General features: G+C 46.2%; 1 protein-coding gene across 2 annotated transcripts in view; it reads left to right on the top strand.

Annotated features, from left to right (window-relative positions):
• The first annotated feature begins 6,209 nt into the window (after positions 1-6,209).
• SEC14L1 (SEC14 like lipid binding 1) overlaps positions 6,210-19,325 on the top strand; it is a 91,239-nt gene continuing 78,123 nt past the window's right edge. Inside the window, exon 1 of one of the 2 annotated variants that reach the window (XM_077327652.1) lies at positions 6,210-6,341. The gene's annotated coding sequence lies outside the window, so the exon portion shown is untranslated. The remainder of the gene's footprint in view (positions 6,342-19,325) is intronic. The other variant, XM_077327650.1, reaches the window with a different exon arrangement.

Here is a 19,325-nt window from a genome sequence, read left to right as displayed (position 1 = left end):
ATCTGTAGGTTCTCATGCTTCATGTAGAAAGATATAATTGAAGATGTTCTGATTTGAAAGGCACAGCAGTCTGTTGTAGTATCCACATTTGGGTTCTTGCCCCCCAATAATCTAGACCAGTGATCCCCAACCTTTTTATCACTAGGGACCGGTCAACGCTTGACAATTTTACTGAGGCCCAGTGGGGGGGTAGTCTTTTGCCGAGGGACGTTGCCACTGCCGCCTGAGCCCCTGCTCCACTTGCTTTCCTGCCGGTGCCCCTGAATTCCCACCGCCCACTGGGAGGCACTGCCAGCAGCAGCTGCGCAGTGCCACGCCAAGGGGGAGCCCCAGCCATGGTGGCCGCTGAAGAGCACCAAAGGTGAGCTGGCGGTAGAGTGGCAGAGCAGCCCCCGAGGCCGCAGCTGGGGAGGAGGACGAGGAGGAGCTGCGGCCCGGTACTAACTGATCCATGGACCGGGACCGGTCTCTGGACCGGGGGTTGGGGACCACTGATCTAAACCACTGTTGATTCTTGGTTTAGAACCCAAGTTTGTAGCCCTGAAAGAAATGGCATTTTGTTAGCGTGTCCTGTTTGGGCATCACAATAAACTTTAACAAGACTAAAGCAGGAAGTCCAGTCTCAGCTTTGCACGCAAGGGAGGACAAGGAAGTATGTTTTTGAGCCTGAGAATTAATCCAGACTCATCGTCATCACAAACAAGCTGAAATTTCTTCATCAGTCTTGTAATACTTGGAAGTGTTCTGTTGAAATCAAGTGGTTTTATGAAAGAGCAGCAGAGAAGAATCTGGATGAACACTCTACCAGATCCATCTTGAATCTCCTCTTCTGTCTTTCATTTGAAAGTCATTTGATAAAATATAAAATGTAAGAAATGGCATAGAAACATAATACAATCATGAACAAAATGTCTGTCGATACTATCCAAATGTGTCAAAGAAACAAGTCTGTGGACATTTTCTAACTAGTGTTTGTAATATTAGGAAAAGCCTGTGCTTACTACAAGTCCCTTTTTTCACTACTCACATTTAGGGAATCTCATCTCCAATGGGGTCTATCTAGGAGCAAGGATTTGTGCCGCCATTTACTTGTTATATGAGAAATTTTTAATTCATGTCTGTTTAGTGAATAGGGATGCCATCTCCGAGTTGGGAAACACCTGAAGATTTTGGGGGTGGAGCCTGAGGGGGAGGGGTTTGAGGAGGGAAATGACTTCAATGGACTATAATGCCATACAGTCCGCCTTCCAAAGCAGCCATTTTGTCCAGGTGAACTGATCTCTATGGCCTTGGAGATCAGACATAATCTCAGGAGATCTACTGCATTTTAGAAAGGCATAAAAAACAAACAAACTCCAAACAAAGCATTCACCCTTAAATCTGTAAGACTGTCTTTGGAAGCATGGAGTCTCAAAGGCAGGGAGTAGGCATAAAGAATGCTTCATCAACACGGTGCCTTTTCTGGAGGAGATATCACCAAGAAGATGCTCTCAAATAATCTTTAAACCGCTCCTGCGGAGCAGTATAAATAAAAGAGTAAGGGCTAAAGGGGAGGAGAAAGGGCGGGCCCTGTCCATGATAAAAACTCAGAGGACCGAGTTTCGCGGCTCCTGATTGGACCCTCTGAGTGTCACCTCAGGGCCACGTGGCCAATAGGGAGCCGCGCTTTGCGCAGCTCCCCATTGGCCGGTTGGCCCGGCCTCACTCTAAGGAAGAAGCCTTCCCCGCTGGTAAGTCCTCTGGCTGGGTTCCCCTCACCCTCGGGAAAGGAGCAGGCACGCCATGTCAAAGATGCGGCATCCCTGCTCCTTTCACGCTCCTGGTCCCTTCCTGCTGGGGGAAAGGAGCAGGGACTCCACATCGAAGACGCGGCGGCCCTGTTCCTTTCCTGCCCCAGGTCCCTTCATGCTGGGGAAAGGAGCAGGGATGACATGTCGAAGACGTGGCGGCCCTGCTCCTTTCCCAATGGCCATGTGACTGCCTTGGCCGGGGGGGGGGGGCTGTGGTAAAGGAGCGGGCCCGCTGCACCAATGACGCGGAGGCCCTGCTCCTTTCCCATCCCACCCGGAGCCTCCAGCCGCGGGACCACCAGGCCCCGGGAAGCCTTCGCCCCATGAAGGCTTCCCCGGGGAGGGGGCCTAGCACCCATTTTATTTCTTAATAAAATGGGCTTTCCCCCTAGTTATATATATTTTGGGTGTGGGCAATCTATGACTTTCCAGATGTCCAGGGCTTTCCATCCCTATGCTGGCAGGGACTCATGGTAATTGTAGTTCATGGACATCTAGACAGCCACAGTTTGCCCCCCCCCACATATATATATATGTGTGTGTGTGTGTGTGTGTGTGTTTTCTGGAAAAGCTGTCTACTACCAGTGAAGAGAATAATGGTGCATTTAATTGGCCATATTCTCCTCTCCCTTGTCTTCTTTCAACATTATCTTTGTCCAATAATGCTTCACATTATTGTAAGGCACGTTATTGGTGACTATTGTGTGCACTTCATGATATAGCCACAAGGGGGCGAGCAAGCCTTTTCCTTACAGCCCCACCGCCCCACACTGGGATGCTGGCAGAAAGGACAACCTATTTACAGGAATAAGTCTTGCAAATCTTTCCAGCTGTCAGATTGGGGAAAGGAGCATGGAGCCTGTAAGACTGGGCCATCAGCCAGGAATTCCATCAGTCCCTGGAACAAAGAAAAAAATTAAAAGGCAAAGATCGGCAGCTGAAGCAGATTTGTTTTATTGAATTTAGGAAGTTCCACAAATAGTACACAAGGGACACTCATAGCTCATTCATAAAGCAGATGCTATTTACACACTTCCTTTTGGTGGGATGCCACTGCCTTCAGAGGCATCAGTGTGGAACATAACTTGGATCAATGTTATAGTAGCTAATCAGTGCAGGAGAAGATCTCCAGAGGTCAAATAAATATTGCCCACTTCATCAAATATCTATCCCCTTGGGGGGTGGGGGCAGGGGGAGTTCTGAATCACAGGGGCAAAGGTGATGAGTGATAATGGGGGGGGCTTGGAAGATCGGGCAGTAGAGAAGGAGTAAGAGGAAACCGGCGGCGGTGGTGAGTGGGGATGGGGGGTGCTTGGAAGATGGGAGGGCTTGGAAGATGGGGCTTTGAAAGGGGAGAAAGGGCAAGGGGAAGGGACGGAGGAGGGATTTCTCCCCACCCCGGCTTACCTGATCCAGGTATCCCGGGCTTCTTGAGTTGGTTTCTTCGGGAGCAGCTGCGCGTGCGGGTGGGCGGCACATTCCTTGGAGCTTCTGGCGGCCCCAGGGACAGCCCCACTGCCCGTGTAGCTTGCTCCGGGCTTCTGGCGGGCCAGTGGTCCCTGGGCCTGGCAGAAGCCCCCGGCCGCTGGCGCAGCCTGCTCCGGGCTTCTGGCGGGCCCAGCTGCCCTGACAGCGCTGCCCGGGCAGCTGTGAAGGGCTTTCTCCCCCTCCCCCCCCCCGGCTAAAGGTGTTCGCTCGTGCAGCTGGGAACGTCTCTCTCCCCCCTCCCCCCCTGCCCTCTCACCTCTCGGGCTGACAGGAGCAGGCTCCTGATTGGCCCCTGCGAGTTTTTATCCCGATTCGCCCCACCCCTTTCTCCTCCCACATTGCCTGTAGCCTTTTATTCTTACTGCTCCCACGGAGCGGTTTACAGATGTGGACTTTGTATCAACAACAATGTGTTCCTGGGAGCCTGAAGTGTTCTCCCAGCTAATGGGAGATGTAATTAAAAAGAGCTTTGGTGACAAATGATGGCACACATCACCCTGGAGGATGAAAAAGTGGACGAGCCTCTGGTAGTATAGGTATTGTTATTAGGCCCTGTTATTTATGTACTTATTTTCAAATATCCATGCTGCCATTCCCTAAGGGCTCAGAGTGACTTACAGCATACTATATAGTCAAACAGTGATTAAAACATTTTAAGCATTTAAACTACTCTGGTTTACATTTAAAATCAACTGGAGCCGATAAGGAGGGAGTAGCGGGGTGCTTGCTGTTAACTACTGAGGAAGTGTGCAAATGTTATCCTTTGTGTTTCACGGGGCCTATGGTTGAGCCAAACACCAGCTCACTGCTGGTGTTTGGCTCATCTGAAACAGCTCTGTCTTACAGGCCCTGAATAATATTTTAAATCCTCCAGGGCCCTGATCGCACCCGGGAGTGTGTTCCACTACTAGGGCCAAGAAAGCCCTGGGCCTAGGGATCCTGAGCAGGTTTTGTATGCTCAACTGTAGATTTCTTTGGAGGGCGGGGCAGGCGGTCCTGCAGGTACAAAAGTCCCAGACTGTTTAGGACCTTAAAGATAAGAACCAGAACTCTAAACCTGATTTGGTCTTCAATCTGGAGCCGGTGCAGCTGGGAGAGCACTGGTTAAATATGCAGTCTTCACCTAGTTCCTGTAAGGACCAGGGCCAGTTGCGTCCTGGACCACTTGAAGTTTCTGGGTAACTCTGTGCAGAGTGAATTGCAGTAATCTAATCTGGAAGTGACTGTTGCATGGATCACAGTGACCAGGTCAGGCACTGACAGTAAGATCTCCTGAGTGATTAAGAAGAACAGGTTTCCAGCTGTAGCTGGTGGGAGAATTTGGGGGGGGGGAGTTTGCAGGGCAATCTTTTTTGCAATGCACAGTCACTCCACGACACTCCTGATGCAAAACCAGAACAGGCATCATTATATCGGTATGGCACTCTAAGATTCACCCCAAACTCTACAGTTTAATGACACTTCCTGTTTTGGTAGTGACGTTGCCCATCAGCAGAATGTCGATGTACCCAACCTGGATAGCCCAGGTAAACCCGATCCTGTCAGATCTCAGAAGCTAAGCAGGGGTGGCCCTGGCTAGCACTTGGAAGGGTGACTTCCAGGGAATATCAGGGTTGTGCTGCAGGGACAGGCAATGACAGACTACCTCTCAACATCTCTTGCTTGGCAGCCAGGCAATCTTAGGATTTCCTGGCTAAATGATATGGTATCAAAGAACCCTCGTCATTTCCCCCTTGCTGGCCTGCCAAGCAATGGCAGGGAATGGGGGACCAGGATGGTCTAGAATGGGAGGCCTGCCCTTTCAATGTGGGTAGAGTCTGCTCCATGGGATTGTGTCTTTGTAAGGTGGCACATGCTGTTTTCCCCTCCCCCCAGTAATGTATGTATTTATGAAGGAGTCAATTGTAGTAAAGTGCTCTGAACTTTGAGAAGATACACTGTATTTTCCTGTTACCTCTGTTACAACTCTCTATTTCATTGCAACAATGTTTATGGCTACAGGTTTATAATACAGAGGAGTATTCTCATAAAGGTGTGGAAGTAAGCAGCCATTCAAAACCTGTTTGCTCCAGAGACTATTTGCTAGACAATGTGCAATGTAAAAACTTATGTCCCTGTTCTCAGTAGCTGGTGGTTGTGGAGAACTCTTCATATGGGGAGCGAGATTCAAGTCCAGGAGGACTTTAAAGACCAACAAGATTTTCAAATCTCCGTTTGTCAGAGATCTCCTCTACTGCAGACCAACAGGACTGCCCACCTGTAAGGTCTTCACATGTGGATACAGTTCAAACAACTGTCATAAGGACACTGCCATTTGCTACAGCAGGAAGATGACAATGCTTGCATGAATGGCTAACATCATTGGTCATCCTGAGCTGAAACTAGGATTTTAAGAATTGACCTCCTACACCAATACAGCTGCAAAATAGGCTGTCATGTAGACGCAGTTCTGAGCTTTGTTGCTGCGCCCACCCTTTTAAGTCACCTTGTCTGAGTTGGCATCCAACCACCCTCCCATAAAATGACATCCAGACTTTTGGTCCAGTGCCCCCTCCCCCTTTTCGCCGTCGGGGTGCGTGGAGAGGACAGCCGCGGAAGGCACTAATAGGGTTGCCACTTCTGGGTTGGGAAACACCTCGAGATTGGACGGCGAATTCTGGATAAGTGAGCAATGAATGAATGGGAAAGTAAAAACCGGATCTACATGGATCCTCCGTTTTTAAAAAGAGAACTCCACCAAATCCAGCCTCAAATCACAAGGGGAAGCCAGGACTACGGACGGGACACAAAAACCAATATCCAATACTTCGTGGTGCAGCAGCAGCACAACAACATGGATCCTCTTGGGTCTTCTGCGCCCACCTCATATGGGGGGGGGGGTTGCTCTAGCCGCAGAACCCCCCTCTATGGTCCTTTTGGCGTCGCAAGTTCCGTTTCCCCCTGCTTTGAAAGCTGCACGGAGGAAGTCGCTCCTGGAGTTTTCCGCCTTGCTGCGAAGGGCGCGTGCGCAATGGGATAAGGCTGCTTGTGGGGACGGGGCTGCGGCGCCTCCTCCTTGTCGCGGTAAGGTCTGTGGTCGTTCGTGTCGTTTCTTGAGCTTCAGGCTGGAAGGCACGCGCTAATGCAGGCGTGCGCTTCTGGAAGTAGGAGCGGCTGGGAGAAACTTCCGCCGGCTTCTGTGCTTCTCCCCCCGGCTAGGGATCCCCTCTGGCTTTCCCTCTTTCGGCCTCAGACCCCTGCTTGCCCCCAGGGAACGCTGTGCAGCAGTTGACTGCTGTGGAATGCCGACTCTGGCTAGCTGGAGGCCGTTAGAGCAAGGCCTTTTGGGTGTCTGGGGAACGGGGCATGGAATGGGATGTTGGAGAACAGCTCCTCTGTGGAAGTTCTTCAGCAGGAGTAGTCTACCTTGCCGTGAAGTTAGGTTTACTTAGCAGTAATTGCCTGTTTAGTTGGCTTACTTTGCTTTCGGTGTGCATAGGTTAGTGGCCTTAGGTGCTGGCTTGCTTAAAAGGTCCAGGAGTCTGGGGGGTAGGTGGGAAGCTGAAGCCAGATTTGGCTCTGTAGGGCAAATCTTCAGGAAAGAACTGTGAAAGGAATATAGGGTAGGCAGAAGAAAAGCATGTTGTGGTGGAAGTGGGTCTTTTTTAGGGTTGCCATCTCCTGTTTGGGAAATGGGATGGGACTTGGAGAGTGTAGGGCTTGGGGTGGGGGAGAAGAGGAGGGTGTGATGCCAGCCCACCCTCCAAAGCAGTTGTTTTCTCTAGGGGGACTGATCTTTGTAGTCTGGAGCTGAATTGTAATTCTGGAAAATTTCTAGCCCCCACCTGGAGGTTGGCAACCCTAAGTCGGAGAGAATTCATGGAAATTAAGTTGGGAGGAGTGAATGGGGCAAAACTGCTCTTTTGACCTGTTCTTTATCTTGCTCACTGAGGAAAGTTCTCTCTGACTCTGTGTAAAATGTTCTCAGGTTGCAAGAAGGTACATGGTTGGAAAGAATGGAAGCAGACCTAAGAGAAATGTCAGGTCATCTATATGTTTTTAAACTATATGGGAGTAACCATTTCACCTGTATTGAAGCATGTTCCTATGCATTGAGAGAATGCTTCATTGGTAAAGCAGAGAGATACTCTGGATGGAAAACACGTAACGGCAACAGTTTCCGTCCACAGGTTCATCTTGTAGCTCACATGGTGAAAAAGTGCTTGGAGAGTTGGGTGAGAAGGCCTTCAGTGAGGAAAAGGATTTAATTACAATGAGCTCTTTTTAGCATTGCAGCAGTCATACTAAGTGAAGCTTCTTCACTTAGCAGAGAAGTTCTCTACTTTAATGGTAGACATCGGTCCTCCAAAAGTGGCCCCAGAAACACTGCTTTTGTTGCTGTGTATAAAACCTGTGGGTTGAGAAGGGGTTGCTGAGTAGCTAACTCTCTTAGCAGGATTAGTCAAACTGCGGCAGGGGCATTTGCTGGCAGGGGCTCATGGGAATTGTAGCCCTTGGACATCTGGAGGGCCGCAGTTTGACTACCCCTGCTCTAGTGTAGTAGCAGCTAGCTGGACCTTTCCCTAGATTAGTAAACTTTATAGATAGATTAGTAAACTTCAGTAGACAGTGAACATTTCACCAGAGTTTAATGGTCATATATGACACTGCATACTGATCTGTTGTGGTTTATTAACCACAGAACTCCCTTGCTGTAATCTCCATTCTTGTCTGATATGATACTATCATTCCTGAGTTTCTAACTTTTGACCTACTGAAAAACATGACACTTTTATTTTGTAACTTCAGAAAATATAAGATTTTTGTCCTCGTTATTAATGATACAATATTAATATTTGTAGATCTCCATTCCCAGCCTGCCGTCTCATAGTGGCTATCAACAATAAAATATGCAATATTTTAAGATTATTCGTATTTGGTAAGGTCTGCCAGGGAGGTGCAGATCTCTGACTTCTCAGTTCTTTTTGCTCAGTTTAGCCCTTTGGAAACTCTTAGAATCATAGAGTTGGAAGGAACCTCCAGGGTCATCTCGGCCAACCCCCTGCACAACGTAGGATCTTCATACTGAAAATCAAAACTCTGCTTCAGACATATTTATTTTTAATGCAGTGACAGATGTTTGTAGCAATTGCTGGTGGTATGGTACAAAAAAGGATCAGAAAAGATATGATTTTTATTCCATTTCTCCCGAAAAGTGTTCCATATGCATACAGAGAACTTGTTGATTGGGTCATACTAAACTATGAACCTGACATGTCTATTGTTCAATAATCATGCAGATGAGAAATAAGTACAATTGAGTGCACTTGAACACTGCCTCATGATTTATAGATCCCTCTTAATTTTCTTGTTTTAACAAATGACAGCTAAGTTTAGCAAACTCATTAGCAACACAAGGAGATATTGTGAATATGATGTAGTTGTCTCCCAGTGCTTAATAGAGAAGAGCTAGAAGAATGCTTAGAGCACACCTCTAAGCAGAGTTACAGTCATCTAAGTTCAGTGACTTCACTGGGCTTGGAAGGATGTAACTCTGTTTTGGACGGCCTAGTTAGTCAAATACTAGGGTTGGGTCAATGTATAAAGATTATTTGATATTGCCAGCTTCTTGTAGGGCTCCGAACTTCTTTTTCCTTGTCAATGAAAACACTTGTCCTCTAAGAGAGATAAGGCTAACAAAAATCTTCACTGCCTCAGGCAGGAAAATTGGGGGGGGGGGAGTTGCCAGTGAAAGTGTGAATGACTTGATACCAATGTTTCAAATTTGAACATAGGAAAACAAGAACTAATATAAGCTGTTTGCAAGGGTTGTTTCAGTGCTGGGATGAGGAGCGCCCTAGAGGTAACCTGAGTCTTTGTCCCACAGGCTTAGATCTGCTTGAGCTGGGCACTCTTTGACTTCACAGGTAGCCTATCAGTTGTGGCTACCTTTGTTTATGGAGTGCTAAATTAATTGGCCACCTTGGCACAGGGAGCCCTTGTGTGCAGTCTTGGAACTCTTCTGTAAAGGTAGCCGACATCCATCTCTCAGCCATTCCTCCTTAACCAAAAGCATTGCCCAGCTTCTGCAGGAGATGCAGCACTTAGGATAATTGTGGCTCTAAGGTATTGTGTGAGGCTGAGTTCCCCAGTTAATCAGAAACAGCCTTGAGTGACTAGTTTTAAAGTATAGCAAAGGTTTTCTCAACCCCATGAAACCTGGGGTTTCTTCACAGCCCTGGAAGGGTTTCCCAAATGGGTGGGAGATAGATACAATTTGTTAACTGTTTATTGGATGATGTCAACCCCCCCCCCCCATAGCCAGTGATGGGCCTGGAGGGGGTGAGAAGGGGAGGAGCCCCAGGTAGACATGTTTACAGCTATGCTTCTCCATCATATTCTGCGTGATCACACTACTGCTGGGGTTTCCTAGAGCGGGGGTCATCAACTCCTGGTCCACAGCCCAGTACCGGGCCATGAGGGCCTCGGTACTGGGCCGCCAGCAGCCGCACCTTCCTCTCCCCCTCCCCCCGCTGCGAGAAGCTTGTCAGGCCCCGAGCGAAGCATCCCTCTTGGCTGAAGCTTTGCAGCCTTTCCATTTGGATGGTATTTCCCCCACCCCTGGGCACCCCTGCATTTGCAGTAAGGGAAAGATCTAATTCTATATGGTGCAGTCAGTCCTAATGCAGGCACCTGGTAAAGCTTCACACCCTCAGAGGAGGGCTGTCACAGAATGTGTGCATGATTTGTTGGTACAAGCTTTCTCCCACCCACTCAGAAGGTGATTTAATCTCGTTCGTGTATATTTCAGGTATTTTGGCTTTAGTGAAGGGCCTTTGAAATTTTAATTTAAAAAATGGGCCTCTTACTAGACTTAGGGAGTACTGGCTTTATATGTAGTGTGGTCTTCTGTTCATCACAGTGGCCGTTCTCATTTGTTACTTCACAGGTAAATGCAGGTGGAAGAGCAGTGCTTTATGTAGCCTTGTTGTACATCTGGTTTGCTTTAGATAGAAAATGTCAAGGCAATTGTAGCCTGTTTTTCCCAATGAGACTCTAGTAGTTGGTGCAGAATGCAGCAGCTCAGTTATTATCAAGAACTAGGCAGATCATGCATATTACTGCCCATCGGTTATTGAGTTCAGTTCAAAGAACAATGTTTCATTTCATGGCCTATGTCCATCCTATCTGGGTGTCAGGCTCTCTGCCTATGCTCCACCACACAGCTTCACTCATCTGAGCAGGGCCTTCTACAGGTGCCACCCTCCAAAATTGCCAGGTCAATATTATTATTATTATTATTATTATTATTATTATTATTATTATTATTATTATTATTATTATTATATTTATTTCCTGCCACTCCCGAGTTGGCTCGTGGTGGGTTACAATTCATAAACCCCCTGCTAACCCCCCCAGTTAAAACATAATCCCCAACATGGTGGAAAACCCCTCCCCACCTGCTATTAGAGGGGGGGAAGGAGGTAAGATGAATACTCATACCTGGAGGAGGAGCGTAGATCTACCTCGCCAATCCCAGCCTCAACCATAAATCTGGCAGAAGAATTGCTCATATGTGTGTTATGCCCCCTTCCTTCTGGAATGGTCTGCCTGATGAGACCAGGAAGGCTGCCACATTCCTAGCATTTAGCAAACAATGTGGGACTGAATTATTCAAGAGGGTATTTTTAGGAAGGTGATTAAAGAATACTTTAATAAAGGGAAGACGCCTGGGGGACTACTGCTGTGCATATTGTGCATTATCAGTTGCTGTATGCCTAATTTCTGTGTAATTTCTGCATTGTGTAATCTGGGTGTTAATGCTTGTCCATTGTATCAAATTGTTCCAGATTTTGGTTTGTTTTTAATTTTCACATCTTAATCCCATTACGTTGCTTATTGGATATCCCATCCTATTGACTACATTGGCTTACACTAATGCATCTTGACTATAAATAGCATAAGCAAATAAATGATCTGTTGGATGATGCAGTTAATAAACAATGTAATGTGACAAGAGCTCTAGTCTAAGGAAGAGCTGAGCTGAGGCTTTTCACTCCCCAGGGGAATCCTACAGTGGCTTGTTAACACCATTCTTTTCCTCGCCCCCCAATGGATACCCAGTGAGGTAGGTGGGACCGAGAGTTCTGAGAGAACTGTTATGTGAGAACTGCATGTAGAGGAGTGGCGAATCTCCAGATTAGAGTCCGCTGCTCTTAACCACTACACCACACAAAGCATAAGTATTGAACATGACATGTTAAACAACATAGAACATGGTGTTCCTGGACCAATCTGTTCCGATATAGTTCTACTTTTTAAAAATGCCCTGATGAACATTTTTTTACATAGTTTTCAGAATGCTTGGAGCCTTCCTGATTTCTTGGATCATTCCATAGGATGGGGGCCCCTACATGGTAGACACATGCAAGGGCAGTTGTTGATCTTGTCCTTTGATAGGGTGGCAACTGCAGAAAGCCCTGCTCAAAGTCATGGCAGGACATGGGTGAAGAGCCAGTCAAGCAGGTATGCAGACATGAAGAACTTTGTATGTGATAGCAAATCCCTTGATTTGAGTTTGGGAACTGATGGGCAGCCAGAGAAGTGCCAGCAGAATGGGTGTGATATGCATGCTCTGCTTAGTTACCAGTAACACTGATTTCTGCACCAGCTGGAGTTTCTTGAGATAATTTTGAAAGGAGACATATGTAGAGTACATCATGGTAGTCTAGTCTCAGCATCACCATGACATGAATCCAGATGGCTGGCTCAGCTGAGCCAAAGAAGTACGGCATCTTCCAAACTGCAGTGTGTTGGAAAAAAAGCTTTTTCTTTTTTGCAGCTGCATTAACTTGTTTCTGAAGCATTAATGCTGGGTGTGGTATAACTCCTTGGCTCTTAACCAGATCTACAAGAGTCAGCTGAACACCATCAAAAATGGGAAGCACAATGCTGTTTAAAATCTTATGTTCAGATCTACCTCCCCCCCCCACCCCGTGGTCCCATGTTGCAGCTCCATTCTTCCCATTCTAAGGCATGCCTGCAGTGATTCAGGCTATTTCAGCGGCTGCCCAGTGCCTCTGCAGCAGTCTCCTGAAGTCAGAGGCGGGTAGTCCTATCCTCTAGCTTTCTGGCAAGGCTGGAAAACAAGCCACTATCTGTGCAAAGATGAGGTACCCTGCCGGTTGGCTCATCAGTTGTTTCTAGTTTGGTTTTTAGTTAATGTCACTTACATCGTGTCCTGCAATGTCTGGGAGAAAGGCACATGTATGAATCTTTAAAATAATTTCTTGGCTATTCAAAATAAGCCGAGTGTGTTTGTCTGCTTGCTTGTTGCAGAAGAGCAATCAAGTGTTGTTGTCTTCATGATCCTTTCCTGAAACCAGTTTCATGTGAACTCATTTTCCAGCTACCATCACTGAGACTAAAGTGGAGTAGCAGCTGGACCCCTGTCTGTTATGCCTGCAAGGAGGTTCACCCCGGCAACTTCTCCTTCTGTCTTTCACTTCTACCGTTTTGCAATGTAAACTGCTTATGTAAATGTTTGCAGTGCAAAGTGGTATCTCAGTAAATATGGCCTTTCTTCTGTTCCACCAGGGGGGTGGAAGTATATCAAACGTTCTTGTCTGAGAAGGAGTGCTGTGACGGCATTCCAGGAATTCTTGATCATAATAAGTTACATAACGAAGCTAGCTGCACAACAAGACAGCCATCTGCAAAGAGGTGCAGTGCTTTGGAATCCAGCTTTCGAGAGGCTGAAAGAACATCTCTATAAAAAGATTCTAGCTGCATGTTCTGTAAAGTCCGTTGTGCACATCGAGCTGCTCCTGAATACAAACGTGGGATTTCTAAGGCTAAAGCGGTGGAGGCTGGGAATGGCTATAAAAGCTGTTTCACAGTTCTTGACAGGCTGCTGTACCTCAGCAGGGGAACTTTTAAGCAGAGTTTCTCAGGAATCAAGGCCCTGATATTAGACCTGAAATAAGAATACTGTATGTAACTCATCACTGTTAAAGCATTATTAAAGTTAAATCTGACTTGGAAGATCACAAATTTCAAGATGATGGTTTTGTAATCTGAACAGGAGTAGGATAGATGTTTTCCCATCCTTCCATCTGAAATATTCCCACTCCTGTTTTCATAAAATGTGTATATTGTTGCTAGTCGAATTGTGACTATGGAGCTATAGTTAGGTTTTTTTTAGAAGCCTTTTTAGTCCCATATCTAGTTATTTGTGAAAAAGTCTCAAGGGGTATGTGGGGGGGGGGGAGAAGAAAAGTGATTAGTTAATGCAATACGGTTAGGGAACAAAAACTGAAATACATTCACCCAGCTGCCTGCATGTCAAATGAAAACCAAAGCTAAAACTTCAGCAGCCAAAAACTTCAGCATTCAGATCAGCATCTCTATTCTTTTTTCTTTCTTTCTTTTTAATCTGCTCTTTTTGAGATGGCCATTATCTGACAGTGGAAAATGTGTGGGTGACATAACTGTAAATAAACCTCTGAAGGAAAAGTTTGTAAATAATGTGGGCAAATGTTCCAGAAAAGAGTTCCCAGGTAAAACTTTAATGTTTTAAGAGAACACTGAAATCACCTTGCATGAATTGTATTTTCCCTTATTTAATAGTGTAGTTCAATTACTCTTTTAGCTATTGGTAAAAAAAATTTGACTCAGAGAGCATGTCAGATTAGCGTAGTGTATTTACCTTTTGCCAGACCTGCTTGAATGAGATCCCAGTGGACTATTGTGATTCAAAATTTTCTGGGAAACTCACCTCAAAACCAGAAGAGTCCTACTAAAATGAAGGCTGTCTTGACCAGGAAGTGTGTGAGGTGCTTTTCCCCGCATTTATTTCATGGCTTGCCAGTTGTCCTTCAGTTGCCAGTCTGTGGCCATATTTAAACACTTGCTGAATGCCTGTGGAATGGAGCAGCTGTGATATAATTTGAGAATATGACAAGGATTGGAGAACAGTGTAAAACTAGACAGTTCTTTATAAACACTAGCACACTCATGTATCATTTTTTTTCTGCTCCAGAAAGGGCTAGGAACATGTTCTTGGTATGTTAAACTATATTCATGTTTCTCTGGAGGGGCTCACTTGCTTTAAGGTATCTGTGTGTCCCAAAACAGTGAAGCTCAGGCTTGTATACCTCTTGTTCTATTATGTCAGCCACATGGTTTGCCTGCAGAAAGTCTGACGGAGCTTGAGGGAGAAGAGGAGGAAGAAGAACTGGTTCTTATATGCCACTTTTCTCTACCCAAAGGAGTTTCAGAGTGGCTCTTACAGTTGGCTTCCCTTTCCTCTCCCTACAACAGACACCCTGTGAGGGAGGTGAGGCTGAGAGAGCCCTGATATTACTGTTCAATCAGAACAGCTTTATCAGTGCTGTGGTGGGCCCAAGGCTGCAGAGCCTTGGCTACTGAGATGAGTTTTTAAACCAAACAGCTGAGGTAGAAAGCAGTCTCTCTATGCATTTTGCATCGGCCATTCTGGTATATCTCCTGGGAATGGGTGTGGTTTTAATGAACTCACAGCATTTTTGCTTGTTGATAACAGTGTTGGATGTATATATGCATTTTTCAGAGTCATGCACAAAGAAAATCCTTTCTTGCAAGTGAGCTTTGTATGAGTTTCTTTATATTACCAAAGAATTGGGCATTTTTTGTAATATGTTAATTTGTGTTAACTACTAGTGGTGAGATATGTATACATTCTGGCTTTGGAGATTCACATTGTCTGGTGTTTTATTTCCCACTTGGGCATGGGAAGGGACTACATGGCCCCTGTTTTGTTTTGTTTTTTCCTTTAGAGAGCTGCCCATCTTCATAGATATGGCTGACTAGGGGCAAAGCCCGTTGTCTCCAAGAATACAACGGGCACTAGAGCTTGGCAGTGGGAAGAGGAAGGGGAAGAGTTGTCCAGTCTGTAAGGGCATGGGGTTGTCATGTGTGTTGTGTGGGAGGTTGTGGTGGCATGGTGGCAAATGAAGCCATGGGTGTGGAGATATGGGTGTCAAGAACCTGTGGTGTGGAATGTTTGTTGATTGTGGGAGAGGACTGACCTTTGGGAATTGTGGCATAGTGGTTACAGATGAGCTTTCTAGAGCCATGTCCTCAGATATGTGAAGGGAAAATCAGACTGGAGACTCTTCTTAGGGGAAGATTACATGGCAACCAATTCCCCCCCAGTTCTGCGTCATTTCCCTTCTTGTGTGAATTAGGCCACATTCACCGAAATGCCCCTCTGCCCTAATACACATAGGGTAGTCACAGTACATAGGTGTCCACCCTGTTCCTTCTGTCTCCCATATTTTCACTGTTGGTAAAATGTTATGTGCCCACATGCTTCTTTCATGGTTGCTCCTTAGAAGAACGGATTTTTGTACCCTATTGCTTACTACTCAAAGGAGTCTCAAAGCGGTTTACAAACACCTTTTCCATTTGTCTCTCCACAATAGTCAACCTGTGAGGTATGTAGGGTTGTGAGAGATCTGAGAGAACTGGGAATGGGCCGCAGTGACCCAGCAGGCCTCAGGTGTCTCAAAGCATTTTCCAATCGTCTTCCCCTTCTCTCCCCATAGCAGACTCCCCATGAGGGAGGTGGGGTAGCGAGCCTCACAGGGAAGCTGGCAACCCTAAGAGGAAGACTGTCTGTGCACAGCAGTCTTGACCTTAGTAAGGTTTTTAATACTGTTTTTTTAATTTGCCAGGCCAAGGTTATTTGCCAGTTACTATTTCAGTTACGATGTGTCTCCAGACATTTACTTGTTCTGTATTTAGTTTCAGGCTGTAAATATTTATTTAGATCTTCCTGCACTTTCCAGACTCACAGGACTGATGCTGGTCTGCCTGTCTGCACCCCAGAATACAAACAGTTGCTGATAAGGGCTGGCCATAACCCATAGGCCAGGAGGGACACTCCTGCACCACTCCCTACCAACTGCAGGCAAAAATGGCTCATTTAAAGGCTGGACTCTGAGGCATTGTACGATTTTGAAGTCCCACCTCCAAACCTCCAGGAATATTTCCAACCCAGGGGTAGCCAACCTACAGGTGTGGCCTGGAGAGCTCCTGGAATTACAGCTCACCTGCAGAGTATAAAGATCAGCTCCCCAGGCAGAAAGGGCTACTTTGGACAGGGTTGTGGTAGAGAAGAAACATTTAAGGCTTCCCACACAGGTTGTTGTTGAATTGAAAGACTTGAGGCCTACTGCACAGGGTTGTTGTGCAGATGAAACAGGAGACAAAAGAGCCAGCTTCCTCTGCAGAATAATGCTGTGCAGTGGCCTCAAATCTGCAGAGAGTTGCAAAGAAGAAAGACACATGGCTTGGCTGTGTCTAACATCCAGGCAGAGCAGTATTTTAAGTGAGAAGGGGCTTTTCTGTGGCCTCCCTGTCAGGCAACTGTTTGGCAGAAGGGGAAAGTCCCCCCCCCCTCAAAAGGAAGGCCCTCAGGCTCCCGTGCATTGCTCTTGGAAAGGCCTCCTCCCCTCAGTCAGGGCCTGTCACAGGCTCCTTTGCAGCAGGCCTGAGGGGGGGAGGGGGAGCACTCTGCAGCCTCCTGCCAGCTCTGTCAGGGTTCTGAGGCAATTTGCAGTTGGACATGGCAGTTAGGACAGCCTTGGGGCAAAAAGGGCTGGTGCAGCCTGTCCAAGCCTCTGTTCTCATCCCCCTCGGCAGCCTTAGTGACCTCCTCTCCCTTTGGTGGTCAGGAGCAGACTGGCAGCCAGACTGGGCTGAGTGAATGGAATTTTGGTCTGTCCTGGTGAGGGGCCAATAGGAAGGCACTTTGTGCGCCTCCCCATTGGCTGCATGGCCCTGGATGGACACTCGGAGGGCCCAATCAGGAGCCGCTTCGCGGCTCCTGATTGGGCCCTCTGAGTTTTTATCCTGGACAGGGCCCGCCCTAACTCCTCCCCAGGTGGCCTTACTCTTTTATTTAATAGGACCCAGTCCTATTTAAAGATGTAGGCCTATCCAGACTAAAGTCCTGACACCCAGCAATAAGATGTGCACAAATCCTGCAATCACAGTATTTCCATCTAGGGATGAATTCAATTCAACTGGATAGCCACAACCTGGTAATCACCGATGAAAGGCCCATGAGATTTGAGTTGCCATGCATGGAAGTATAGAAGATGGCTAATAGAATACAAACGAACTTTGGCAGTTGTTCAGGCCTAATGTTCAAATGGAGCAAAACACCAGGTTCTGAATGTGATTGTGGCGCAGCCTGCCAAAGTATTTTACATCTCACAGGAATGTGAGCATCAAGCTTTCCAGGGAGATGTGGCAGAGCTCTTTGTACTCTCCCCTGCTGCGATTGCATGGGTTGAAAACTTTGTTATTAGTATTTAGGGGGATTACCCAATGTGTCTGCATAACCGGTGTACTCACTTGGCTACATATATTATATGCTTCCTGTGTGTTACTCTGCCATATGATAAATAAATAAACCCTTTATGTACTTACAACTCTGGTAGTATGGGAAGTAGCTCTCGTGATGGGAAATCTAACTTGGCCCTAAAATAAGGTGACCAGATGTTAACATTGGTAAAGCGGGATACCATTGACCAGGGGGGGGGGGTTTCTTGATTTAAAATTTGGTCTTTATGGAGCAACAAAAAGTTTCATAGAATGCATAGAATGCAAAAATAGTATTATAATATATATATTTTTAATTTCAAGATAAGTACAATTTGCCAGGTGCCCCTAGATGTCCCTCCAAAAGTGGGACAATCTGGTCACTTTACCCTAAAATACAAAGGTACAAAAAGGTACTCCACAGGGTCTGAGCTGAGAGAGGGAAGCTAGCCTTGATTTAGTTGTTCCTGTATCTTTACCAGATGTGTCAGTCTTTTAAGCTATATGGAAACTTAAAAAAAAAAAGAAAACAAATGGTCACAGTTCGGGCCTGATTTAACATTTGTGCAGTGCATGCATTATGACTTTGTAACTTCATAGAAGCCCTGTGAGAAGCATCCTCTTCACTGTACTGTACTACCTTACCTTATTGTATCACTTTGAAGTACAACACCTTGCACATTGTCCACTAGAGGAATTAGAGTGTGATATGGAGATGTGATGCTGTTCTTATTACTTCTACTTTAAATTTGACTCTAATGTCTGTAGCAGGCTTTTGCAACCAGGGTTTCCTCACAGCCCTGGAACATACATACATACATACACACACACAGACATGATTTTTAATATATAGTTAAACATTTATCTGGTGATATGACCATATATGGCAGGGGTTCTCAACCTTCCTAATGCCGCAGCACTTTAATACAGTTCCTCATATTGTGGTAACCCCCAACCATAAAATTATGCAAGTGTTCTTACACAGGAATTAAACCGAAACTGACCATTGGCACGAAGATCCATGGTTCATGATTGTATATACATTTGTTTTTTTTCTGGAGTTTCTCAGTTCAGTTCTGCCTCTTGTCCCACCATGCTGACCTCGCTCTTTTCTGCTGCTCCAGACAGATGAACGCTCTATCTTGATCTACCCCACTAGGCTGTTGTGTGGATACCCCCGCCCCCCACAGCCAAGCTGCTTACGTGGCCGCGACCCCTGTGAAAGGGTTGTTCGACTCCCAAAGGGCTCCTGATCCGCAGGTTGAAAAACACTGATATATGGTGATATTGATCTGTCCTCCCAAAATGGCTAATGATGGGCCTGGAGGGGGTGGGAAGGGGAGGGGACCCAAGTGAGCATGTTCACAGCTCTGATTCCCAACCATATTCTGCATGATTACACCCCTTCTGGGGTTTCTTGAAGCCTGAAGAACATTTCAGGGGTTTGTCAATGGTTAAAAAGTTGAGAAAGGCTGGTCTATAGTAAAGTTGTGTGCCTATCTCAGTAACGCATTTTTTTTTATTGTCAGCTATGTCATTTTTAGTTAAGAGTTTCAGAATCTCTTTTGAGTCATAGCTTATATTTAATGCTGAGGTCAAAGGGAAATGTAGATTGATATCTGTCCTATATGTAGCTTTGGGAAGATGTGTTGCATAATCAAAATGTACGGAAAACAATGGCTAATGCAATATCTTAAT

This window comes from Paroedura picta, chromosome 3 (assembly GCF_049243985.1).
Source record: "Paroedura picta isolate Pp20150507F chromosome 3, Ppicta_v3.0, whole genome shotgun sequence".
Taxonomy (NCBI): domain Eukaryota; kingdom Metazoa; phylum Chordata; class Lepidosauria; order Squamata; family Gekkonidae; genus Paroedura; species Paroedura picta.
This window is presented reverse-complemented; position numbering and strand designations above follow the sequence as displayed.